The sequence below is a fragment of the Microtus oregoni genome, unplaced genomic scaffold, assembly GCF_018167655.1.
Source record: "Microtus oregoni isolate MIOR12 unplaced genomic scaffold, Mior012 000019F_ref0000042, whole genome shotgun sequence".
Lineage (NCBI taxonomy): Eukaryota > Metazoa > Chordata > Mammalia > Rodentia > Cricetidae > Microtus > Microtus oregoni.
This window is the reverse complement of record NW_024543078.1, coordinates 21,472,768-21,500,080: the sequence shown is the minus strand read 5'-3', so window position 1 is coordinate 21,500,080 and position 27,313 is coordinate 21,472,768. Positions and strand designations below refer to the sequence as shown.

At 37.8% G+C, this 27,313-nt stretch overlaps 1 protein-coding gene and 1 pseudogene across 1 annotated transcript in view; both read left to right on the top strand.

Annotated features, from left to right (window-relative positions):
• Peli1 (pellino E3 ubiquitin protein ligase 1) overlaps nt 1-27,313 on the top strand; it is a 50,564-nt gene that overhangs the window by 4,322 nt on the left and 18,929 nt on the right. The window lies entirely within an intron of this gene.
• Nucleotides 3,989-5,328, top strand: LOC121459255 (annotated as a pseudogene).

Genomic DNA, 27,313 nt, shown 5'->3' with positions numbered 1-27,313 from the left:
TACACTTCTAAGGGCATTAAAGCAAGCAATAAAAATAAATACATGCTTTCTACCCAATTCTGATTGCTTAATAGTGACTGCTTGATGTGCTGCTGTGTTTAGAAAGCAGGGGGTCCAGGTTCCACTTACTGCTGCTAGACTTTGACATGAATGTCAAATAATTTATTCAATGTACACTGGGTACTTTTTCTGTGTCAGGTGCTGTCTAGTTGATATCGCCCTAACTGCTGTTTTACATCATAATCACAAGCACAATAAAATGAATGAGCACACTGAGGGTCTTGCTTAGCGGTTGCTAGTATCTATGAGGCCATAGGTTCAAACCCCAACACCACCAAAATTAAACATTTAAAAATATTTCATGTTTCAAGAGAGAAATGATCATGTTTCTTTCAGACATAAATGGCAGAAAGTAAGAACAGAAGAAGAAACTAAGATTTAAATTTGCCTTTGGAGGGCTCTCTGCCAAATGTAATAAATGGACTTTCATTGAATGGTGCTTTGAGCAAGTTAACTGTAAAAGGATATCTGGAGCCGGGTGGTGGTGGCGCACACCTTTAATCCTAGCACTCGGGAGGCAGAGGCAGGCGAATCTCTGGGAGTTCGAGGCCAGCCTGGTGTACAAGAGCTAGTTCCGGGACAGGCACCAAAGCTACAGAGAAACCCTGTCTCAAAAAACCAAAAAAAAAAAAAAAAAATACAGATAGTTTAGACTCTGAATTTTTAATGAAGAAGAATTGTCAGTTTTTCTTTTAAGGTGTGATGATACAAATCTTTACTTTGTAGGAATAGTTAATGAAATATAATTTCTAGGGGCTGTTGAGATGCGTAGTCAGTAAAGTGCTTCTTGTTTTGTAGTAGAACCTGAGTTTGTTCTGTGCATTCATGTAAAAAGCCTGGCATGGAGTCACCATAGACAGGACAATGCCTGGGACTTGATAGCCAGCCGGTGTAGCTGAATCAAAGATTTAGTGGAGAATATCTAAAAAGGTGGAACCAAAAACCAAACAACAATAACAACAAAAAGCTAAAGGCCCATATTCTATGTCAACTCTGGCCTCCAAGCATAGGTGCACACACCTATAAACAAATGATACAAATGTGCATGAACCAAAAATAGGATGTCTGGATTGTTTTGTTTGTTTTAAATTATTTGAAAAGGGGAAAACATTGATGGTATGTAATTGGCCTAGATTGAAAATGGTTGGGGATAGATGCCATACAGATAGATACAAGAAACCTCATATATTCTTTCTACTTTTGTGTAATACATAAAAATTTTGTACACATGGAAATATATCAGGGAAGTAGTAGAAGGACCGTGGAGAGAGCGGAAGGTAGAGGATCATTAAGAAAGACTTCATTTAGGGAGTTATTCTGTATAGGTGAATGATGCTCTTCCCAGAAGTCTTACATTATTAAATAAAAATCCCATTTCAGGTGTGGGATACCACCTTATGAGTTATTGGTCATGGAAGCCCCAAAGGAACCCCAAACAATATAGGCTACAGTCAGTTGCCCTTGGTTACCCTCCAGAACTAGATAAGACCACATACCTTGGTTGCAGAACATAGAGAAGCCATGCCGAACTGAGCGCAAAGCTTCCTCCCTGCTGACCAGCTTTCCCAGTGCTAGAAAGTGCTATTTGGCTTCTAGTGAAGAAAAGTCGTCAGGGATCTTAAAGCAGCTGTGAACCATGTGATCTGCAGTTCCAACCTGCCAGCTAAGATGTGCCCACTGGGACAATGGTGGCATAACTGTTAAAGTGGTAACCAGCCACTTTCAGGTTGTTTTATAAGCCTACCACACAGAAATAGTTCATCCCAGGTACCCTGAACCTGGTCCCTGGATGAGGACATCTGTATCACTCCCTGTAAGGCTTAGGAAGCATTGTTAAACAAGGGTACAATGAATGCGAGTGCTGGGAGATGGAAATCAGTGCTGCTAAAGCTGCGTTCTGGACCTGGCATGTTGGTTGCACCATGAACTCATAGTAGCAATGGCTGTCTGCACAAAGTTGAGCCCATCAGTGTTCATTATAGATGGTGATAGGACTCGTAAGGCCCCATCCTCCCCAAGGAACTATATAGGCAGATAGTGATTGCTGGGGGAGAGAAGAATCGTTTCTCAATGGTGTAATCATGATACATTGCTCTTGGTCAAGTAAATAATTATACCACACCCATATTTATCTAAGTAATTTGACTAAATACAGTGGGTCTCCCCAAAAAATAAACCCTGAAGGTAGAAAAGTAGGAAAGGTACTTGCTGGAAAGAAGGGGTTCAATGGGAGGATAGAAGGAGATTATGATCAAAGTATTTATATACATACATTTGTTGATATAATGATAAATATTTGAGTGAAGGCTTTGGGATGTAAGAGTGCAAGTCTAATCTTGTCAGACATGCTTGATAAGGGGGGCAGCAGGTACAGTGACCCTGAGCTGCAATGGCCCTAGACTGCAGAGACGATGAGTATGGGAGTAGGCCTGGAGTGGGCTCGGTGGTTTTAGTGCTTACTGTGAAGTAAGAAGTCTGGAGTTGGCGCCCATATCAATGCTGGGCAAACATGTTGGCCTGTCTCTAATCTTAACATTTGTGAGGCAGAGACTAGAACCCCAGAGCAAGCTGGTTAGTTAGACTAGTTGAGTCAACAAGCTCTGAGTTCAAGTGAAAGACTCTTCCTCAGTATGTAAAAGAAGAGGGTAATTGAGGAAGACTCTTGATGTCAGTCTCTGGCCTCCACAGGTACCTGCACATATGTGAATGTGACTATGCATGCATGTACAGACAAAACAGTATCAGGAGATAATGTGAGAATAGTAAAAAGTATAAGGCTCGCTCTCCATCCTTGCTTTAATTGTGCCTGTGTGTGTGTGCTTGTATATATAGTCTTTAGCCATTATGAAAACCATGTTCATCAATATGAAGATTGCTCAGAATAGTTTTAGAAGGTTTTTTAATTGCTTTAAAAGCCTGTCTGACAGCCACACATGAAAATAGTTCATTATTTTGTATTAATTCTTTGACTCCTTGTTTTTGAGGAAAGAAGGCTTATTAGCTATAGGTTACTTCATTTTATTTTTCAGATAGGGATTTTGACAGGAGAAAAATAGGAAGTAATATGAGGCTATTCTAAACACCACATCCACTCTGAGAAGGCAAATACTATTTCTAAAAATTAAATCCACCCATGATCTGAGGGGTTTAATAATGTTCTGAACAATTACAGCATTTGGATGAGTATAACTCTGAATGTGACTGTGTGAAAAGCAGTAAACTTGTTTGGATATTTATGTTCTAAATACTAAAACAGATATACACACATGACTATGTCCATTTCTTAATGTTTAAGTACTCAAAAACAGTTGTTGCAGGTAAATTTCATATGTATCATGTATTTAGGACTAAACAGTACATTTAATGGTGACCAGTTAGTAAAAGGTAAAATAAAATGCATTCATTAACAAAAGACTGGACTTGAAAGTGTAGGAAAATTGTGGAACTTTCTAGTTGCTGTGGCATACAACTGGGGAACTGGAAGACTGACAGGTATAATGTCACGAGATGAATGTGGGGCTTGGGAGATGGCTGAGTCAGACTGGCACCCATGTAACACAAGCCTAACCTGTGGCATGTACCTGTAGTCCCCGGCACTGCAGAGGTGGAAACAGGAAGCTCGCTGTAGCTCACTGGCTAAGCCAGCTTTGCTGAAAGGCTTGCTCCAGGCTCTTGAAGAGACTGTCTCAAAAACGAGAAGGAGAGCAATTGAAGAAGACACCTACATCAACCTCTGGCCTCCACACATGTACATGTGGAATATGAGTCTGAATCACAAATTGTGTATTCATGCTTAACTTCTCAGATCTACTGAGAAATAAAGTTGAATCTTCAATATTAGAACTATAGAAAAATAGATCCTTTAATATTTTTATTAATTCCTTGAGCATTTTCATTCAATGTATTTTGAACATTATTCTCTCTCACTCCTCCCACATCTACCTCACCCCATCTCCAACTCATCTTAAAAAACAAAACATCCAGTCCAGCTTGTGCTGTCCATATGATCGTGGGTGAGGGGCCATTCACTGGAGCCTTGTTGACCTGCCAGGGGTCACACCCTTTAAAAACTCTCTCTTTTCTAGAATCCATGTTCATGAGGGGCTCATGAACCCCTTGGGTCTCCTTCCATGTTAGAATGTTGACTGACTTGATCAATTGCAGACAGCTATAGCTGCTGTGAGCTCGTGAGCACATCTGCCCTGTCAAGTCCAGAGCACAGTTTCACTCCAGTCCCTCCTGACTCATGGCTCTTAAAATCTTTCTGCCCCTCTTATGCAGTGGAGGAGACACATGATACAGATGCTCCATTTGTGACTGAGCACTCCACTGACATTTATTCTTTGCACTTTGACAAATTGTGAGTTTCTGTATTAACTGCTGTACCTGCACAAAGAAACTTCTCTGATGAGGTCTGAAAGCTGCCCTAGTCTATGGGTATGGAGGTATTAATTTAGATGGCCATTGGATCCTATGCCATTTTAGCAGAATAATAGTATTGGGTCATCCCTGGACCTTATGAGCACTCCAACCATAGGCTGAAAAAAAAAAAAAAAAACGGATCTTACCCAAATGTTTAAATGTCCAGAAACTCTTGATTAGAGATTTTTAGAAATTTGTCTATAGGACAATGTAGATATTATTAATATATGTAGATATTATTAATTTTGAAAAATTAATCTTTGTACTTTCTACAGTCAGTGTTTCCAACCTGAGAAATGAAACTTATTTGATAATTTAATAAAGACTACATTTTTCTATTTATGTGAAATGATAGAGGAAGTATAACTTTTTCATTCATATTTTTTAGAATTTAATGGCAATAATCAGAATTTGTGAACTTTAATTATAGCCATTAAGATTATAAATACACATTTGTATTAAGAATACTTTATGGGTTCTGGGAAATGAACCTTTCACCTTAGACCATGACCAAGTTCATCAGTAACTTCTCAGACAAGGCTCTGGTGCCAGTAAACATTGCCATGACTTAGTCAAAGTCTTGATTGACCACATTTTGGCACTATGCCAAGACTGAGCTGGTTCCTCCAACCTCTGCTGAACTCCTACAACTATTCGGAGTGTGAAAAAAAAATAATTCAAAGTACTAAACTGGTAGCTTCAAACAGCTTACAGTTAAGGAAACTGCAGAATGGTTTGGTGGCCACTGAGTTGTGGATGTGGTTTTACATCAGAAAGATCATAAGCAAATGTGGCATCATAGCTATGATGTTTGAAGACCAATCTTTAACAGTGGATCTTATTTGAGTTCTTATTTGAATGTTCTAACCACATGTGTTGCGACTACCATCTGGATAAATACTGCCTGTCAGATTAAAGAAAAGGGAATACGTTATTAGTGTTGGTTGGTTGATTGATTGAAATAGAGTCTCCATATTTAGCCCTGGCTGTTCTGGAACTCACTACATAGATCAGACTGGCCTTGAACTCACAGACACCCGCCTTCCTCTGCCTCTGGAATGCTGGCACTAAAGGCATTGGCCACCATGCCCAGCTGTATTAAGAGTACTTTAGCAAAACCCTGTCTTAAGATATTTTCTGTAAATTGTTAGAAATGTAATGTGTGTGTGTGTGTGTATATGTATAAATACCCAGACTCAGTCCTTATGTAAACATACTGTGAGGATGGATGTATTAAAATGGATGGATTAATTAATGTATTTTAAACACCACTGTGCTAGCATGAAATACAGAGCAGCCTATGTTTAATTCTTGGGCTTTATGTTAACTCTAAAAGTTGTAAAAGCTGTCTTTGATTCACTTGTAAAAATAAAAAGGCAATAAAGGGTAACTATGTAGCAATTTCCTGTTTCTGCCTTAACCTGTTCCTTTTTAACTTCTTATCTTTGCCTTTGTTTTGCTTCTTTTTTTTAAAAATGTGTATCTGGTAATGTGGTGTATTCTGTCAGACACAGAGATACAACTATTTGACCTGTGGGATGTAGATTTTTAGATCAATATAGGAAACCGAAATAGGCATACTGAATTGGAAGCTTCATAAATTAATACTACATTCAGGTAGGAACTATATGTTGTTAGACCAACAGTTGGTAGCAGAATTAATAGCTGAGTGGAATTTCAAAGGGTATTTTCTGCTCTTAGTATTTGTTGTCTTTTCCAAAATGTGAAACAATTGGAGCCTTAATTAGCACTATAATAATATAATTTGAGGTGACCTTAGGAGAGAATTGTCTGGATTTCCGTTGTTGCGTTTTCTCCTCATATTCAAGCAGAAGATAGGAGAAGATGGGTAATGTGATAAGTTTCTACCTTCCTTCCACAAGAAAGAAACGAAAAGTGATTGATTGGCCTTGATGTTTCCTAGTTGTTTATTATAGTTTTCAACATATAAGTGGGATTAATTTTTTTGAAGGCTCAATTAAGTTTAGTTTTATTTTTTAACAGTAAGTGGAACCATTAGGAGGTGCTTTGTTGGTTCTCCAAACCTCAGTGCTGTATTCCTGATTCCTGGCAGACACTATCCTTAGTACTTCAGTTCCTCTGTGTTTACGGCAGATTAGTGAAGTGTGAGTACTGGGCGGTAGTTTTCTTCATTTCAGGCTATGGTTAGCATGAGGGGTTTTCTTCAGATTGTTCTCATTGCCATTCTCTGCATTTAACATAAAAGGACAAGAGCATCCAAATTACAAACCTAATTAAGTTTATTATTCATGAGAAAATGTGTTGAGATATGTCTTTGTAAAGTAGTGGCTGTTGTAATTAGAAACCACAACCTTGTCTATATGTAGACTCCCCGCATCAGAATACTCTACATGGGCTCACTGCTTTACTGTAACTTTCACATAAAGCAGGGTGATTCAGTCTTTTAACTAGTTCTTGCAGTTTACCCGAGAGCTGTGACAGATGTTGAGGAGGCTCTTAAACTGTTGAACGTAGGGCATACACTGACTTAGTGATACCAAATCAAAAAAGATGTGACATTCAAAGAGAAAATGCTTCCGCTGAAAATTCCCAGTTGTGTGTTCTTTAAACAAATAAGAGGTTTTCTTGTATATAAATCATCTCTTAAAGACCAGTCTTTTAATAAGGCTTTCACCAGAATTTGCCTCCTAAAGTTGCTTTGAAAATGGTTTCCAAAAAGGATTTGCTGGGTTTCATAACTGTGTAGGCTGTTAATGATTCAGTAGGCCCCTCATTCTCCTCCTACCCCTTATATTGAAAGCTCCTTCATAGCGCCGAGGTGCCCTGAGTCATAACGGCTGAACTCTAAAAAGAATTGTCATATGGGAAAATTTGCCATGAAGTGAAATTGTCAGGAAACAGTTTGAGTTAGAGATTCATTGATCATAGTGATAGAACCTAAAGGTTCAACCTTTATTTAAATCTTTGAATGTACTTACGTGAACATGTCTTTATTATAGAATTGCAAACCCTGTAATAGCCTAATAAAACCTTCAAAGGTGTGTATTCCCTCCCTGTTAAATTTTAATTGGTTTGACTTTTATTATCTGTTACATAAAAAGAACATTTTTATTGTATAAATACATCAGAGAAAAGAGGCATTATGTGCTGGATAAAAATCCCAACCCTAAAGTTAGACCTAGAATTCTGATTTGTTTATTTTGTTGCTGTGTATTTCTTTTAGCCCACCTTAGCCTTAGTTTCTTTGTCTTTACAAAGTCACATGCTTTGTAGTACTTATGTTCTCTTTGGAACCCCACATAAAAGTTATAACTAAATGTCGATCACAAACCAGCTTCAGATGACTTTTGGCCTTTTGAGTCTGGATCGTTGTGTTTCCTGGACTAACTTTATGGTTATCCTGCCTTAGCTTCCTGGGTGCTGTGCTGTGCTGTATTACAGATATGCACAGCAGCACCCAACCAGACTCTTTTCTTGATACAGCATTTAATATATAGTTGGCGCTTTAGATGACATCCATCTGTCATCTCAGCCTTAGTCTCTTTCAGCTTCAAGATTCCATGACTTCAAATTGTCTGCCTATAGGAAGTCTCACTTCCATACTGATTTGCTTCTGTAAAGATAGTCTGTGCTAATGCCTCTTTATATTCATGATTCACTCTTTGACACTACACGAACTTAAGAATTCTTTGTATTCAGGGATAGCAGTTTAATGTTTCATTAAAGATATTGAAAGATTAGAGAAAATTTACAGGACACCAAAAGGGATAGAACAAATTAAAATACTTAGCAATAAATTGATTTACAATCATTTCAAGTTCTAAAGATTCTCTAGCGTGAATCTCATGTAAATGAAGTTCAGAATGATGTTTGTAGACAAACCGTGAAACCAGAGATTAAAAACCTTAGTTCTAGCTCTATGGACTGGCTTGTGATGTGGTTGTCTTCTTTATTTACTTAATGGAACCATACCATTACTTCTCAAATATTACTATATGAAACCAGGGGATGATATTAAGATGCACATTTTCATTCAATGTGTCTGACTAGAACCGAAGTTCTTATTTGTTTACTTAGGATTTTTGAAACACATTATTATTATGTAGTATCTCAGGCTGGCCTTGAACTCTCTGTATGGTCTAGTTGGCTTTGAAATCAGCTTCCCAAGTGTTGAAATTATAGGTGTGCTACTACTGTGAGCCATGCGCCATATTTTACTTACGAAACAAGTAGTAATTCCAAGGCCTTTGGATTTAGGGGTCTTACAGGTGCTCTTGTTTCTTTCCCTCTAGTTCTTATATCACTACTAAACTGTTCTTTGGACTCACTCCCCATACTTCAGTCTAATAGCACATTAATCATGGTGTTTTTTCCACTCTGCGTATTATTCACAGTAAAGATAGGGTAGAATAACAAAAACTTTGACTAGAAGAAAACTGGATTCAGATCCTTACTCCATGGGATTAATAGCTCTGTTGCCCTGAGCAGTTGACTTGATTTACTTAACCTCAAGGATCTAAATACCTTTCTACCAGCTCTGAAAGGGATAAAGACACTTTGTTCAGTCCACAACGCAGAGCAAACATAAAGCAGATACTCAGAAATTAGAGACTAATTTTATTGTTATTAGCATTCTGCTATGATTATTTTTATTTGGTGTCCCTGGTCCTAGTCACCACATGTTTCATTCATCCTCCATATTGCTATCAGAGTTATTTTCCTGTGTGTTGAGAAAGTGCTGTGCAAGCATTCGGTAACCAGTGCAAAAACAAACCCAGGCAGTTCTTTCTGAATGAAAATAACAGAATAGGGAGGGAGATATTAAAAGCAATTAAATGTACAAATCAGTACAGATCAGGTTGCTGTGAGAGAGCAGCAGAAGGGACCCGTGTTTTATTGGCTAAAAAGAGAGCTCTCTGAGTTGAGTCTGTACACTGTCAGGAACACCAAGGCACCGGTTAATTAAAGAGAGCAGTATTGTTCAGGCTAAGAGGATGGCATGAGCAAAGACCTGGTAGTGTGTGCCGAGTCTGCTTTAGAAGTCAAATAATGGCATAGCTGTGGGATGGTTTCTAAAGGATTATGACGAAGGGAGCATTGAAGACTTCAGTTTTCTGGTAGGATAGTGGTACCGTGTACTGAGCTAAAGACTCTGGAGTGGGCCAGGTGGGATCAAGAGATGGAACGCCTTGAGCTTGTCAAGTCGAGGGTCTGGCCAAATAAACTCAGTTTTGTCAGTCCCCTGCACTGTGTTCCCATTTCCTTTTATGTCTGTTCAAATGCATTATCTTGGCTTATAAAGTCTTTATGTGGTCTCCTTTACTCTAGCTATAATCTCCCCTTCATTATCATGCTTGTATTAATTGCTTTTCTGTTACAGTGATAAAGCACTGACCTTAAGAAAACCCTTAAGAAAAGGTTTATCTTGACTTATTGTTCTAGAGGAATAGAGTCCATCATGGTGGAGTCAACATGGCATGTTAACAGGAACAGAAAGCTAGCTAGTCACATTTTATCAGCACACAGGAAACAGAACAGGAAGTAAGGTGAACTATAAACTCTCAAAGCCTGCCCCCAGTGATATTCTTCTTCCAGCAAAGCTCTACCTCCTAAAGAGTGCCTGACCTCCTCAAATAGTACCATCACCTTGGGACCAAGTATTCAAATACCTAAACCAATGGGGGAGCATTTCTCATTTAAACCACCACAGTGCTTAAACCACAAAGACATTCTTATTCTTTGCAAGGTAGTTTTGGACCTCTATATATGTTAGTCCCTTTGCTCGAAATAAATGCCTTTGCCTGATGCCTTTCCATTACACCAAGCATTTTGGGTAGTATACAAGAGACTCTTCTCGAGTTAGGGCCTCAGGCCTCTTTATTGTTTGATTAATGTCTTTGTGGTAAAACGTAAAATCTCCCTCCCTTCCTTCACCCTAGCCTCTCTCTCTTCTTCCTTCTCCTCTCTTCCCCTTTTTTTGTGTGTAGCCTCCTGAGCTTTGTAGCCCAAGATGATCTTGAATTTTTGATCTTCATTCTTTCCCTTGACAAGTTCTATAGCTACAGACAGCACTGCCAACCCAGAACTTAATGCATGCCAGGCAAGCACTCACCAGCCTAGCTACATCCCCATCCACTTTGGTAGGCCATACCTCTGTGTATAGAGATCTAAATTCACTAGGTTTTGCTCCTAGCGTCTACAAATTATGGGAAGAACTCAGCAAATTCGGTGAGTGGGTGTTGTTGTTATCATCATCATCATTAAACCAGGCAAGCCTAAACCCCTACATCCTAAACTTGGATGTGTGTTCTTTGCTCCCCTGAGGCCCAAGCACTATTTTACTAGATTAAGTTGACCTTAAGTTGTTTTACATAGCTTTGTAAGGGCAGGGGTCAAGTCTTAGTTTTCTTGTTTCCCTGGTGCCTAATACATTTTTCATGGTTTTTGTTTGTTTGCTTGCTTGGTTTTGTTGTTGCCACGTGTGGGCGCGTGTGTTGACAGGGTCTTACTGTTGTCCTCCTGCCTCAGGCTCCTGAATTCTAGAAGTTGCAATTGGGAAAATTGCATTAGATCCTAGTTTCTAATTACATTAGATCATAACTCAGCCACAAAGTTCATAGTAGATAGGTAGTAGTGGTGGCTAGTCAGGGACAGAGTTTGAATGTAATTATCAGCATGTCTCAAATGTTTGCAAGATTTATTTCCTTATCTTATTTTACATGATGAGTGTTTTGCCTGTTTGCATGTATAGACACCACATATGTATGTGCCTACTGCTCGTAGAAGCCAGAAGAGGGTGTTGGATACTCTGGAACCTAAGCCATAGGTGTCTGTGAGCCTCCATGTAGGTGCAGGAGCTGAACTCCCAGGTCTTTTGCAAGAGCAGCAAGCTCTCATTCACACAGAGCCATTTCTCTAATTCCTCAAATGCATGCTTTCTAAGCTTGATTATAATATATATAAAGATGCTAATAATAACTGAAATCTCAGTAATCCTTTGAAACAGTTGTGAAGGTCATACTTCATCACTTCAGTATTTTAAATATATTAACATTGTTTCCTTGTCTTACAGCCTTTAGCCACCTTAGTTTTAGGTTCTCTCTCTTTCTCCTGTCCTCTCTATACTCTTTCCCCAGATCAGGTAATTCTGTTGGTGTTGGGTTTATATTCCAGTCCATCTCTCTCTTCTAGGCTCAAGAGTTGTATATGCATTTGTTTCCAACACCTCCCTTGGGTATTTCAAAAGTATCTTAAATTCCCATGCTTAGGCCCCATAAGAATTTCCTGCGTTTTTCTCCCTCTTCAAGTAATTTTTTTTCAGCAAAAATTACTTTCCATATTAATTGTTTTTATTTTTCAAGATAGGGTTTCTCTGTGTAGCTTTGGAGCCTGTCCTGGAACTCAACTCTGTAGACCAGGCTGGCCTTGAACTCACAGAAATCCACCTGCCTCTGCTTCCCAAGTGCTTGGATTAAAGGTGTGCACCACCACCTGGCATATTAATTTTATTTAAACTGACTGTATAGTCTTGTAAAGAGAAACTGTCAAAGTACTAATTATTAAGATGTGGTGTGCTACTACTATAGTCTAGGTGCTTAATATCTTATGACGATACTGTGAAATTAAGTAATATTGTAGGATATAATGGTTGTGTATATAGGTCCTTAACCAAAATTTTTATGATTTAGTCCTAAATGTCACTTAAAGAGTGGATGTGTGTGGATGTGTTGCCTGCATATGTGTTTGCATACCATGTACGTGCATTACCCACAGAAATCAGAGGCAAGAATCAAGTCTTCATGATTTGGAGTTCCAGACAATTATTTGCTGCCCTGTGGATACTAGGAATAGAACCTGGAGAGGAGCAGCCAGTGAGCCATCTCTCCCAGTTTTCCCAAATGTCACTTTTTATTTTTGTGGCCTCAGGCAATTAAATTAGTTGATTGGGTGTTGGTTTCTTCCTCTACAAAATAACCAATAGTACTACTTTTATTATTCATCTACTAAGAACATTATTAAGAATGAAAGACAACATGTAAAATTCTGATACTTGGCATTTATGATATAGGCTGCAAATATGCCAGTTATTTTTATTGTTATCTCAAGTTTGCAAGTAAGGAAATTGCTCCTCAGTGGAAGCTAGTCCAGTTACAGAAACTAATGTTGGTGTCAGCAGTCAGACAGAGACAGTCTGGCTCCAGGCCTCCTTTAATATCACTTTATTTTATTTCATCTCAAGTAATAACTGATCTCATCAGCGAGCATGCAGACTGCATATTAAAAGCCTCACTGTGATGAGAAGTGTTGTGATTTGCTCAAGGATGTGCACCTGGTGCTTTAAGGCGTGCTCTAAAATGGCCATGTGGAAGCTCACCTTGGTGAGATCTGGGAAGCACAGTATGTGCTATAATTCCACATTAATTCCATGTGCATTGTTTGCTTTTCTCTCTTCTTGGTCTAAATCGCCAACGCCCAGAAAGCTACTGTGCGTAGCTTCACAGTATTACTACAGTGACTTTAGCTGTGATTTACTTTGTTGAGCCTTTTGCTAACCAAATTTTTAGGATATCTTAGGCACTCAGTAACATGTCATAATCACATAGTGCATATAATCAAGAATTTTTACTTTATGATTAACTGTTACCTTTTGACATTATGCAATAATTTGCCTTATTTTTTTTGTCTAAGATTTTAATTTTTGAGGGAGTTGTTTATGAATCCCAGTTTTTACCAGGTGCTTTTTAAATTGTTGCCTTTGTATTAAAATTTGTATATTGAATTTCCTTAATTTTCTAAGCTTTAGTCACTGGCTCTTGTTTAACCCATAGGTAAAAGCATACCTGTTTACTATTTACAGCATAGCTAGATGGCTTACCCCATCTCCTCCTCCTGTTACTTGTTACTTTATTTTTTTTTCATTTTTTTATCCTTCTCGAGGAAAAATAAAATTCTTTTTATTGATAATATGAGGCATAAAATAAAAGCCCTGTGTCTTTGAGAGGAGGGCAGACATAGAAAAGACAGAATCATCTGTGAGGAAAAATATTTTCATCTTTTCTTGGAACTGAATTCTATGACCTAATATTTACTGTAAGGAAAGCAAACATACTTGAAATAGTTTTTTTAGACCATTGTAAGAGAAAACTCAGCTTACAGGATCAAGGGGGGTGGAATGCATTGATTTATATAAATTGGAGTGGCATCATTCTGCTCTAAGGCTCAAATAATGTTACCAGTACTTTTTCTGTTCATTAAATTTTTATATAATGTGTTTGACTAAAGTCTACCTTTACCCTACCTGCTCTCTTGCTCACTTGTATGGCTCCTCCCTCCCTCTCTCCCTCCTCTCTCTTTTCTTCTTCCCTCCTTTTCCCCCTCCCCCCTCAAATGCCCATTGATACCATTTACAGGAGCATTCCTGAATCCCAAAAGAAAACTGGCTCTCCTCCAGCAGCCATCCCCGCCCCCCCAATCTGTGTGGGATTCTGACTGGCTTGATCTTATGCAGGTCTTCTACATGAGTCATAGGCTCTGTGAGTTCATGTTTACAATGGTCCTGTCATGGCTGGCCAACATTGTTTCCTTACAGATAAAGCTCTTGCAGTCTTTTTTACTCCCTCTTACATGTAACTTGGCAGGAAAAAGGTGTGATATAGATGTCGCATATAGAGCTGAACACTCCACAGTTTCTTATCCTCTGTATATTAACTGGTTGAGGGTTTCTGTATTAATTGCTTTCTACTGCAAAGAGAAAATGGCTTTGTAGACATTATAAACTGTCAGATAAAAACCCATTGGGGTCTCATATACTAAGACGTAACAGACTGTTGCCATTGCTCTGTTACTCTCCAGAAGTTGATGTTAAGACCCGATTGCTGGAGACATGAGAAAATAAGATAATACCAACCCTGAAGCTTCATCCCCACGGACTGGCTTTCATGATTCTAGAAGGGAGGAAAGTCTCCTGTGAGCTGCAGTAGTAACTGACCTGGCAAGATAGACCCATTGATGCAGTAGTGGTGCAGGTGTTATGGGAGTAGCCAACTACTTTGTGCTTGGGTTTAAAGCCTGCTTCAGGAGCCAGCACTGAGGTAGGAAGATCTCCGTGAGTTTGAGGCCACAGCCAGAACTACACAGTGAGACCCTGACTTGAAAAACAAAAACAAAAGACAAACAAAAAGCTGCTCCAGTACTGTTAAATGAGCCCAAAACTTGTGGTTGGCTAGGTTAAATGAACATAGTAATAAACTACTGCCAAGTGTCCATGGGATAGAAAGAGAGTCGATAAAATCAAATGTCTCAGTTTATTCAGTGAAATTATAACTGAGAATTATCTAACAGTTTCTGAAAGGGCCTAAAAAGATTTTTGTTATTTCATACTTTGTGTTTATACAAAGAGATGTTCTCAGCATTGGTGATTATAAAAAATGTCAGTCAACTCTGGGAACATTGGAGCTACTTTACACCCTCAGTTGGTTTAACCAACAGTTAATACTCTGTGTAAACATAAGCACAACTTATTACATTCAGATTTTCTTCATTTTTAGTGAACAATAAATTATATATATACACGAAAGAATTGTTTTTAAATTATTTTATTTATTATTAGCAAGTATTTGATTTGTATGCCTGTTTATTGGGGTCATAAAAAATTCTCAGATGAAAAGTGATTATACATATATGGTAAGTTGAGGAAACTCTGATTCGGATAGTTCTACATTCATGAAATTTCTACTGCTGTGTGTGGATCTGGGTCTTCAAGGATCCTCAGTGTATCTGTGTGTTTGTATAGGTCTTGCATTTTTACAGAGTTTGAACAGTTTCTTTGAGATGAACTTTCTGAGATAGATACTTAAGTGCTTAGTGTTGGAAATTTTATAGATATTTGATGAAGAGCACTTTTACTGCTAGCATAAAGAAAATATATTGATTTCGTCAAGGGTTAAAAATTCAAGTCCCCAGATACAACCATCTTTATAGTCATTAAGAACAGTTAAATAGAACCTGTTTAAATATGTTTCAGTTGTAACTTATTGAGTTGACAAGAACCAAATTGATCTAAAGAAAAGACCTCTACATTTACGGCATTCTGCACCTACTATTTTTGCATTGCCAATGCATACGCAAATTTTTCCATTTATGTTTCTTTTCAGAATATCATCCTGACTATAAGTTAATGATTTTTACAATTTATTGCTGTCTAAAAATTTCTCTTTACTTCCCATTTTGTTCTGGATGTCTTGGTTTCTTCCTTCCACCCACACAAAGTGAGCAAGAGTTATGAAGAGACACTGAATTTAAGAACCCTGGCTTTTTTTCAAAACAAACTAACTTTTTAAAAACAGTATGACTGCTTTTTATTGGTACCGAAAAAGGGAAGGCTTTGGCAAGCATTCACTAAATGTGTGAATAACCTAATTGATTTCACCATAATGCGTAGCTTTGCTGTTTGTCCTTGTAGATTCTTGGCTCAGTGAGAATACACTAGTATCACTCTTCTATGGTGAAAAGTTAAAAAAAAAATCCAGACTTACAGATGTGAATTCATCGGCACTGTGCAATATCTTTGTTTCTTTCCTTCAGAGAGAAAGGGCAACATGGTAATTAGATCTTCTATTGTGTTATGAAATAATTAGGTAAACTTATTTCAGCTCAGTGTTTTGATTAATTTTGAAAACATTAAGAGGTTGCTACTGAAGATGGTGAGATGTATGAAATTTAAATTTTAAGCATGCTACTATATATTCTGCAGTAAGATTCTAGTAAAAAGGCCAAGAATGCATAATTAATGCAAAAAAGTAGATAAACACAGATCAAATTATACATTCAGAAACTCACTACAGATGTCATAATAGTCCAACTAAATCTTTAACTCAGGTTAAAATAAAAGATTTTAGGAAAGAATTTGAGAGCCAGTAAGAAAAAAAGAGTTGACTATGGTGCTGGAATGAGGCAAAACAAATAATGATGGGCAGATAAAACCATTGTACCTTTAAAATATGCTTTTTGAAATCTGATTGCTTAAAGACTGTTCTCTTTTAAGACCATCATTATATGGCTAACACAGAAAATCACAGAAAATTTCTATGATGAAAACTGTTTTACCTGCTATGTATGTTTATCTTCTTTCTGAAACCTTAGTTAAAGGCTTTTGATGGGGCAACATTCAATCTTTGTTCCTGTTCTTCGGGCTCACAGTACTAGGCTCTTCTTTACCTTCCAGATGCCTTTCATTCACTTACTACACTGTTGTGTGTTCTTTCTGATAGTCTCCAAGCATACAAAAATACGGCCCCGATTTCTCGTTGGCTTTCATTAGTCTAACCAAATCTTCACTCCAGGGAACCTAATAATTTACCCTTGCCTTAACACACAAAAATAGTTTTTCTTTCCCTATGTGTTTTCCATCTTGATGCAGTAGTTTCTTCCACTTAAAAGTGCTTTTCCTCACTTAGGAGAATCTAGTCTACTTCTTATGGTTCAACTTAAATATCCCTCTTGAAATGAAGCTTTTCTTGGAACCTCTTTCAGCTAAATTATGACACTTTTCTTTAACATCACACAGTATTTGATGTTAAGGAACATTGATATTGTATCTGGGCGTGGGCACAATGGCTTGGTGGATAAAGGTGCTTTGTACTAAGCCTCAAGACTTAAGTTCCATCCCTAGGACCCACATGTTTGAGGAAAGAAAAGAATGGACTCTTCCAAGTTGTCCTCTGACCTCCACAATGCTATATTACACAAGTGTCCCGCTAGATAATAAATTACTTAATCAATTGTTTAAATACTAAATGCCTTGAACTGATTGGGCTCTGAGTGATTGATATATACACTTTTTAAAAATATATATATTTATTTATTTACTTATTATGTATACAATATTCTGTCTGCATGTATGTCTTTAGGCCAGAAGAGCGCACCAGACCTCATTACAGATGGTTGTAAGCCACCATGTAATTGCCGGGAATTGAACTCAGGACATTTGGAAGAGTAGGCAGTGCTCTTAATCGTTGAACCATCTCTCCAGCCCCGATATATACATCTTTTCATAACCATATCAGCTTTTTTTTTTCTTTAGTCTGAATACTCTTATAGCTGCCTTCCTGTTCAGTGTGGTCTGTTAGCAAGTTATTTTGTGGGATTAACTCTGTAAATTTAACTGATAGAATGAAGAGTGAGTGCCATTGCTCCAAGGCCTCATGGTATAAGTCACACTGCTGAGGTGTTTGGGGAATTAATCCTATTTTGAAGGGAAAAATTATGACTTGTTCACAAGGTTTTTTCAGATATGACAGTTTTTCCAAAGGACAACCGCTGCAAAACAGTTATTCCATGTGGACATGTATGTTTACACTCCCGTGGGTCTGTCTATTGGTCTGTCAGCTGTGCACTCCCTGTAGAGTTTGTGGGCTCCAACACTACTGAGCTGTCTATTTGAATATTAAGCCTAATTTGACACTATTGCTAATTTAAATGGTTCAGAAGTATGTTTAATGCTTATGCCAAGCAGGCATAAGCTAAAACCCCTGAAATTCCTTAGAGTAAATGTTGTTATTCATGTGTGTCCCTTTTAGATCATTCTTGAATATATGCACTTGAGTGACTTAGAATGGTTTTTCTTAACAGCCTCAGGATGGGATTGGTCGCCAAGTGACTAGAAAGTAGAACATTGTTTTACTACTGACCCACAAGAGAAGACCAGGATAAGGTTGAGTTTTTTGGCTAGTGAATAAATCTGAGTACTGGAAGTGTTGTCTTAGGGTTTCTGTTGCAGTGAAGAGACACTAGAACCACAGCAACACTTTAAAGGAAAACATTTAATTGAGGACAGCTTACAGCTTCAGAGGTTTTAGTCCATTATCATCATGGTAGGAAGTAAGCTAGCACACAGGCAGACATGGTTCTAGAGAGGTAGCTGAGAGTTCCACATCTTCATCCACAGGCAACAGGAAGTGAACTGAGCTCCATGCTGAGTATAACCTGAACATACGAGGCCTCAAAGCCCGCCCCCACAGTGACACACTTCCTCCCCTGGCCACACTTCTTAGTTGTGCCCTATCTATAGGCCGAGCATTCAAATACATGAGTCTATGGGGCCATTCCTATCCAGACCACAAGTGGCATACCTGGAGAGGGCATGAAAGCTCTCCTGCATACCGTTACTTTAAATGCCTTGCCCTTCCATTTGACTGTCTCTAAGTGATACTATTTATTTTAATCCCCCCTTTTTGTTTTGCTTTGTTTTTTGTTTTTGAGATAGGCTTCTGGGTTTAAGTGATCTCCCTCTTTCAGGCTCTCAAGTAACTGTCCCTGACTTGTATTCTTTATAGTAGACTAGGAAACATACATGAAACATTTTTCTTTTGTGAGTTCTTCTGTAAATAAAACTAATAAATTATAGAACCCAAGAAAGGAGTAAAAGCCCTTCACTTTATATGCATAGGTCAGAACTACAGCTTGCCTGTCTGTGGCAGTCTCACTGTAGAGCAAAGACTGACCTAGAGCTTGTGGTCTTGCTGCCCCAGCTGGGGTTACAGTTTGCATAATACAGTGTAGATGATAGAATTGAGAATGGTATTATGAGACTGAGCCTTTAGCCTGTGATTTCGTGGGTATACATAGTATTAAAATCGGTGTAAAGTTGTTGAATACCCAGTTATTGTCAGGAATTGGTTGATATCAAACAAAATCGAAGGTTATATAAGGTGTCAGCAAAAACATATAGTACAAACCCATCTCTGCAATGAAAGCTACATGAAGAAAAATGTGAGATTTAAAATTCCAAGCTGAATTGTGAGTTTCATGATTTATGATATATTAAGTAGAATTGAAATCAGGCCTTGGTGGCACATGCCTTCAATCCCAGCACTCGGGAGGCAGAGGCAAGTAGATCTCTGAGTTTGAGGTCTAAACAGGGATACCCTGTCTCAAAAATAACAAACAGACAAACAACCAAAAAACCCTTGGATTGGGAAATGCAGCTTCATCTGTGAAAACTTAAACTTATGTTGGTGTTCATATGATTAATTTCCCTCCATTCTGCTCACTCAAGAAGTAGGTTACAGTATCTAGAGTTTAAAAGTTTATGTAAGTTCTAAAGTTGAGTAAGATCAAGTTTTAAATTCCAGGTGAGTGCTGCCAGCATCCAGTCATCCTTGAGTCTATAATCTGTATCTTTTATTCTGGTGCTTTATTTGTTAGCCTATTTATTCTCACCACTGTATCAGGAATAATTTACATACCTTTCAGTTCACCTACTTGAGTATAGTCTTAAGGGGTTTCAAAGATTTGTGTACACTGTCATTGAAATGTAAGAATATTTACATCCTGTGAAACAAATAACCCTTTAGCTATCATTTCCATCTTCTATTTGCATCACATACAGAGAGCGAGATATACACACATTCAGACAGTCCACCACCAACCCACTCATTTCATGTAAGGACAGTCATCCAGAAGGCCTGTACCTTTTGTGACTGGCTCCTTTTCCTTAGCACATTGTTTTGAAAGTTCATCCATGTTGTAACATATCCAGCACTTTATCTCGTTTTCACTGGCCACTAATGCTTTATTATATGGTTTATATATTTTGTTTATTCATAAATTAATAGACTTGGGTTGTTTCCATTCTAAGAGAATTTTGAGTATGTCCAACTTGGGGCAATGCTGTAAAAATAGGTACAGTTTTCTGTAGACTTAGGTTTTCATTTCTCTTGTGTTTCTGCCTAGATATGATTATATTTAAACCTTGAGGAATTATTAAAGTATTTTCTCAAAGTGACTCTCCCATTTTTTTCCAACTAGCAGTAATTAAAAAGTTTTCACTTTTCAGTAACTTTACCTGGCTTTATTATTACTATTACTATGAATATTGCTGTCTATAATAAACATATAAGGGAAAATGACATCTTGTGGATTTGATTTTTGTTTCTGCATTTTTTTTCTGTCTATAGTCTCTGAAGAAGCAAATATTTTCACTTTACCATTTTTTATCTGAGTTATTGTATTATATCAATTTTAAAGTACTTTGTTCAGATTATAAGCCTTTTATTAGATATATGATTTGAAAAATTCCCTTTTCCCATTTTGTGGATTAGCTATGTCAGCACTTCCCATGCCTAGATTTCTTGTGTTTGTTTGAGGAGACTTGCAAGTAAGCAGAGCCCACAAAGTAGGTGTCTGAACAGCTGGTTTAGAGAAGCATGCCCTCTGGTGTACAAAACAAACAAACAAACAGTCTCAGAGCTGGGGAGATGGCTCAGAGGGTAAAGTATTGCTGTACAAACTTGGTGAAGCAAGCTTGGACCCCTAGCATTCACATCAAAGCTGAACATATAACATATAATTGTAACTTCTGTGCTGGAGAGGTTGAGGCAGAGGGAAGCAAGCCCTGAAGGCTAGCTGGCAAGCCAGTCTAGCAGAAACAGCTAGCTCTAAGTCAGTGAGAAACCTTGATTCAAAAAATAAGGTGGGGTTTGGGGGAGCTATAGAGGAAGACATCTGATGTTGACCTTCACAAGCACACACCCACCCCAACCTCCACATGCCTGTTTGAACAAACAACCAACCAAGTCTCTATGGTGCCTGTCATCAGGTTTTTGTCTAATTGTCCGTTTTCCCTTTATAATATAAAACTAAACAAATTAGGCTGGAAAGGTAGCTTGTCAACTAAGAGTACCTGCTGCTCTTGCAGAGGACCTATGTTTGTTTCCCAGTAACCATATGGTGGCTCACAACAGTCTGTCACTCCTGTTCCTGGGGATCTGACACCCTCTTCTGGCCTCTTTGGGCACCACACATATTGCACATACATACATACATACATACATACATGGAGGCAAACACATAAAATAAAAACTAAATTTTTAAAAAATTATAACAAATATAGAAAAGAAGTACTAAAGATTTCACTGTCCTGTGTACACAGTACATTATAATTCTTTGTTGACTGGTGGCTGTGTTCCTTTAGTGTTTGGGATATTACCTCCAAATAAGTTCTGATATGAGAATTAACAAGTTACGCTTGTTAAATTCAGTATGTGGCCCTCCAACCTTCCCCAAATTAACCTGAGCTCGTGCAGCTACACAGACTTGTCTCATTCATAAATAACAGACTTGAAAGGAACAAATTGAACAGTATATTCATTAAAGTTCTTTTCATCTTCAAAATACAATTCCACTAGTGACTTTTTTCTTTTCATTGTTCTTAATCAGGAAGAATTACGCTTTGTTAACAAAACTTGGACTTAATGAACATTTTCTAAAATGGGAGTTACATTGATTTGGGAAGTAAAAACCTGGTCATATTCATGCTTCCTAAAACAAGCAAACAAACAAAAACTTTCTATAGAATAGCAGGTGCCATCTACATGAACTGTATGTGACTAGTTGAGGAACAGGAGCAAACCATCACCAGGAAGGGGAGACTAAAGGAATTTACACACCTGCTTCGGGTGTGGCTAGAGGTCCAGGGACTAAGGAATGAGTCCTTGACTATAACCTTGCAAGTATGCATAGATCATTAGAGAAGCAAGTTCTCAAAGGACAGCTGTGCCCAAAGGTGAAGCCGAAGCCTAGGCTACAGCACTTAAGAAAAAAGACAACAATTAAGGAAAGAAACACTTGAAATTTGCCTAGAAATTGTGAGGTAAGTGTACCTTGTTCTAGTTAACTTGTGAAGGATCGTGACTTTAAAGGTTTTAGGGCCTGTCCTGGAGCTCTACTAAAGTAACTCTAGTAATAGAGAGTGAGGCAAGGAAATGAAGCTCTCATGCTCTGAGCCAAATAGTTAAGAACAGAAGAAAAGTTGTTGGGAATTTAGGTCCATTTGCCAAAGCTTAGTAGCCAATTCCCACCAGCCAAGAAAGCTACTTAAAGGTTTGGTTATGTTTTGTTTTTGTGTTTGCTTGGCTTTCATGACATTATTAATCAAACATCATTATAAATAAAAGCACATGTCAGAAACAAAACAATGTTTTGTTTAAGCAATCAGAACTTGTCTGGAAATTTAATTCTAACCATTCTCTCTGTTAAAGATATGTGTCTTTGGCCTATTCTAAAAGCAACTCATTGTAATCACTTAGAACATGTGGAACACCAAACTTTGTCTTTAGTATCTTCTCAGAGCTCTTTAAGAAAAAACTGTTTCCTGACATCACTTGATATAAATGATGAGGAAATATGTGAGGAAGTTTTGTACTTGTAGTTCTCTGTTTCTATTCATTGAAGTAGGAATGATGACATATTATATAGACTGTTTGATAAGTTGGTTGTCATAGGAATGAGCAAGAGATATACTTCCAAACATTAGAGAGTTGATATTTTGATCCAAAGAATGGCAGGCACGTCCTTAGGTTTTGTTGTGGCATTAGGTATAGACAACTACAACTACATTCTGTTTGGTATGAGTGTTAAACCTGTCATGTCCGGTTTCTTGAGCAATCCTCGGCCTAGAATAACATGGCAAGATAGGGTTCTCAGATAGCAAGATCCTAGAATATATTCAGATTGTCTTCAGTGAGTTTTAGGGCCTGGGCATATCTTTACTAGACATAAAGAGGATACCTGAGCAGATGTATTTCACTGTGTCCAGCAGAAGGAGCAGAAGAAATGTTATGAAGATTTACTGAAGGGCAGTTTTGGGACATGTTGGCACAGTTATGGAATGCTGGGGAGAAGAGAGAGAAACTTAACTCTAAGAGAAGGGTGCCTCGTTTTGTGCCAAGGCACTAGTGACTTGTCCCAGTACTATCTTAAATATGATTGACCTCTGTGAATCAGAGCTGTGTCCTATGGGCACATTGTGATGGAAGGTGTCTTAGATAAACATAGAGCCACCAAAATCATTTATATGAATTTTCAAGAAAGATAAACTATTTCTAGGCAGGACTTTGATTCTCATTAAGATGAGTAAGGGCACCTACTGACTTTGGAACCATGTGTCGCTAGTTAGAGGTACTAATACTATTCAGTGTAACATACTTTAATTATGTCTTAAGTTGTTAAATTAGTGAGTCATTTCCATAGTGGCTGTTAATAATGAGTACCAGCATCAGTTTGGGGGCACTAGTAGAATGTAGTGGCTGGACACTTGAGTGCCACTAAAGAACTTTTTTTCTTTTATGTGTGTGGGTGTTTTGTCTGCATGTATGTCTGCACCACCTGCATGCCTGGTGCCCTCAGAAGCCAGAGGAGAGCACTAGATCCCCTGTATTATCAGCTGAGAATATGATTAAATATTCACCTATATTTATGTTCAGGGTAATATACTATTTTGTTACCAGATTTGTATGTGCATGGGGGGGGGGAATCAAGCTCATTTCATGGTACTTAATGAATATTTTGTACATGTGAATTTTATTAATTTTATTTTCCTAAATGGAATGTTTGATTATTTATTATACTAAATTTGTTAAAATAGGCTATTTTAGTATTATGAACTAGTAGATACCTTAGTATATTTTCAGCATTTACGGAGCAGGAACATAGCCAATCTCGAGTGGCTTTTAAAGAAGGAGAATACTTTGGAAGTGCGTTATTCTATAATTTGCTGTTAAGCCTGTGTTAAAAATTCTTCCCTGCTTCCTCTTCCGTTTCTTCCCTTTTGGGCCACAAACTGTCTCAGGGAGGAGGTAGAGGAGAAGCAAATTCTCAGTTTAGCCAATAGCAGCTCGGCTTCTGGAGTGTTTACCTACTTTGCGTAAGGCAGGCCACCCACACACGTTCTGAGGCACTGAGTGAAAGAACACTGAGCAGACGGCATTGTGCGGTGTATGGTTCCCAGAACCATCCGCAGATGCTTTCGTACTATTTCCACTTTATCCTCTGGTGAGAAGGAGTGTCAGCGTGTGGTGATAGCGACAGAATAAAAAGGTTCGTGCTCTGAGGCTTAATTTTAAGGGCCATTCTGAGACTTCGGGTAAAGGTAAACTTGCAAAAGTTAATTATCCAAAGCATAATCAGCCTGCTTTTATTTTGCATTTTTTTCAATATTTAACTTTAGAATTGTGTTGTATATGGTTAAATTTTCTTCTGTCTTAGGACAAAGATTGGATAAATCTCAAATCCACAGTTTCTGTGTTCTTAGGATATAATTGATAAATTCCTATCAGTGGTGAAGAAAGCCTGAGAAATATAATACCTACAGGTGTTTGTGGCTGTTGATTGCACACCAACAGAAAATGCAAGTCTGTTCTTATTTTTACTGTTTGTGTGCTAACCTACAGTCTTAGTTTTTTTACATATTGTAGAGCCTAATGTTTTTCACCCTTTTTCCTTTCAAGTTTGAGAACTATGTTCTGGGAAGAAGATAACTTAGTAGCTAGAATGGTGTTGCTGTCTTACACCTTTGTTAGCTGTGCTTTAGGGATTGGAAGTGGGGTTTCTACACAATATTTTAATTGTTACGATTTGGGTAAGAAGAGATTGAACAATATTAGAGCTGTTTATTAATTGCCGGGAATCTTCCCACTAAAAAACATTCATCATTTCCCAGCAGTGTTCTGTTTTTACCTAAAGAAAAATTAGAATTGAAATGGTTTTAATAGTAAATTCAAAAGAAATTAGGTCTTATCTAGATATTGGTATATATGTATGATCTTTTTTCTAGCGTGTGAAGAAGTAATCTCTTGTTAATTAAAAATGGCTATGGCAGAAGTCGGAAAATTGATCATAATTTGGTTATTTGGGATATTTGTGATTTGATGGTGTAGCAATAATCAGATGAAAGAAAAAAGGAAATTCATGGAAACAACATAGATATACGTACTTATTTTCCTAATGAAGATCATAGGTTCAAGTCAGACAGGGCCCCAGAAGGGAGAGAGGAAAGTAGACATAGGGTTCCAACCCTAACCAACTGACATCTGCTGGCAAAGGGAAAACCAGTTTTCTTCAATGAAGTGTCACTGGGTCTACAACCACATTCCAGTAATTTAAAATATTCACTTTGTTTTAAAAATATAGATGTTCTTAACCTCCCACACACAGTGTCTCTAAATGACTTTTTAAAAGTTTCTGGAGAACACAGTGTGATTTGCCAGAGAGATCACCTGCAAGCACTTAGCAGGAAATGAAGCTGCAGGATTAACTTACCGTGGTTTGTTGAGAGGAACAGCATTGACATTAGTAATGGCTTCTTAGCACCACCTTCTCTGAAATAGTTATTTTATTTGTAGTTAGAGATCAACTAAAGTTTTCTTCTCATTCTTTTTAAATAAAGCTTACTAAGACATTTTGAAAAAAAAAACACTTAAGTAGTTAACTTCTATAAGAATAGTAAAACGTCCAAATTCATCTGATTTTCCTCTGTTGAAAAAAAAACCACATATATAGCATTTAATCTTAAAACTAATTTGAGATTCTTAAATTTGCCTTAGCCATTAAGTATTATGATTTTTACAATTATTAAATATTAAGAGTATTAGAAAATTAGAAATTTTTATATGGTATCAAAGTTATCTACAAAGAGTTAATTATAAACATTAACTTAGGTACCAAGAAACACAGTTAAGTCTGAGAAAATGGTTAGACTTAAGTTATGGGGCAGCATTACTCTAAGTCAAGCAAATGTTTATTAAGCCCCATTTAGTATTCTTCATTAAATATTTAGACTTTGATAAATATTTGATTTTTTTACATTTTGTGGTCATTGTAAATCACTATTTGCTCTCTTGCAGGTGAAAATTTTATTTTTCATACAATACATTTTAACATGTTTTTCCTCTCCCCTAACTCCTCCGACATCCTTTCTCTTCCTTATCTATCCAACTTTATGTGTATGTACTCTTTTTAAATAAACAAATGCCGCAAAGTGAAGATCAAAACAAACGAAAAGCCAATAAGACAAAAAAAAAAAAAGGCTAAAAAAAAAAAAACAACAACCCTGGAATGTGGTTGTAGACCCAGTGACACTTCATTGAAGAAAACTGGTTTTCCCTTTGCCAGCAGATGTCAGTTGGTTAGGGTTGGAACCCTATGTCTACTTTCCTCTCTCCCTCTGGGGCCTTGTCTGACTTGAACCTATGAAGATCTTGTGTATGCTACCACAGTCTCTGCGAATTCATTAATTCACCAGTCCTATTGTGTCTTGAAGACTGTTTCCTTGGGATCATCTCTTGGCCCTGGTTCTTATGATCTTTCTGCCTCCTCCTCCTCCACATAGATCCCTGAGCCTTGAGGGGAGGGTTTATTGACGACGTCCTATTTAGGTCTGAGAGCTCCAGAGTCTCCACTCTGCGTACTGTCCAGTTACGAGTTTCTGTGTTATTTCCCAACTACTGCAAGAAGAAGCTTCCCAGTGAAGGCTGAGCAAAGCTCTGATCTGTGGGTATAGTAATATGTCATTAGGAGTTATTTTATTGCTATCTTCTTTTAACAGAATAATAGTAGTAGGTTTTCCCCTTAGCTCGTGACCTATCTAGTCTCAGGTCCTGGAGTACGTTAGCAATGTCAGCATGGGTTCCATCTCAGCAGTTGGCCTTAAGTACAATCAAAAAGTGATTGGGTACTCCCATACATAACACCATTGTACCAGTCTATCTTGCAGACAGATCTCTGTTGTAGGTTTGTAGCTGGGTAATGGATAAATTACCTTTCTCCTCTGGTTTCATGCAGAGTTCCTCCTAGCACCAAATGGTAGTCATTAGTAGGGGTGAAGCTTCTAATTGGATGCCAGCCCAGCTTCTGTGTTCAGTGACATAAGTGTTGTCTTTAGCAATAGGGCCTTACCTCAGGTTGTGGGGAGCAACCAATAACCATGGCAATAGCCTGTGATGTTTTCAGCATCCGCTTGGCTAATGGCTCAAGAAGATGTAACCCATTCCTGGCACTGGTGGTTTTAGGAAGC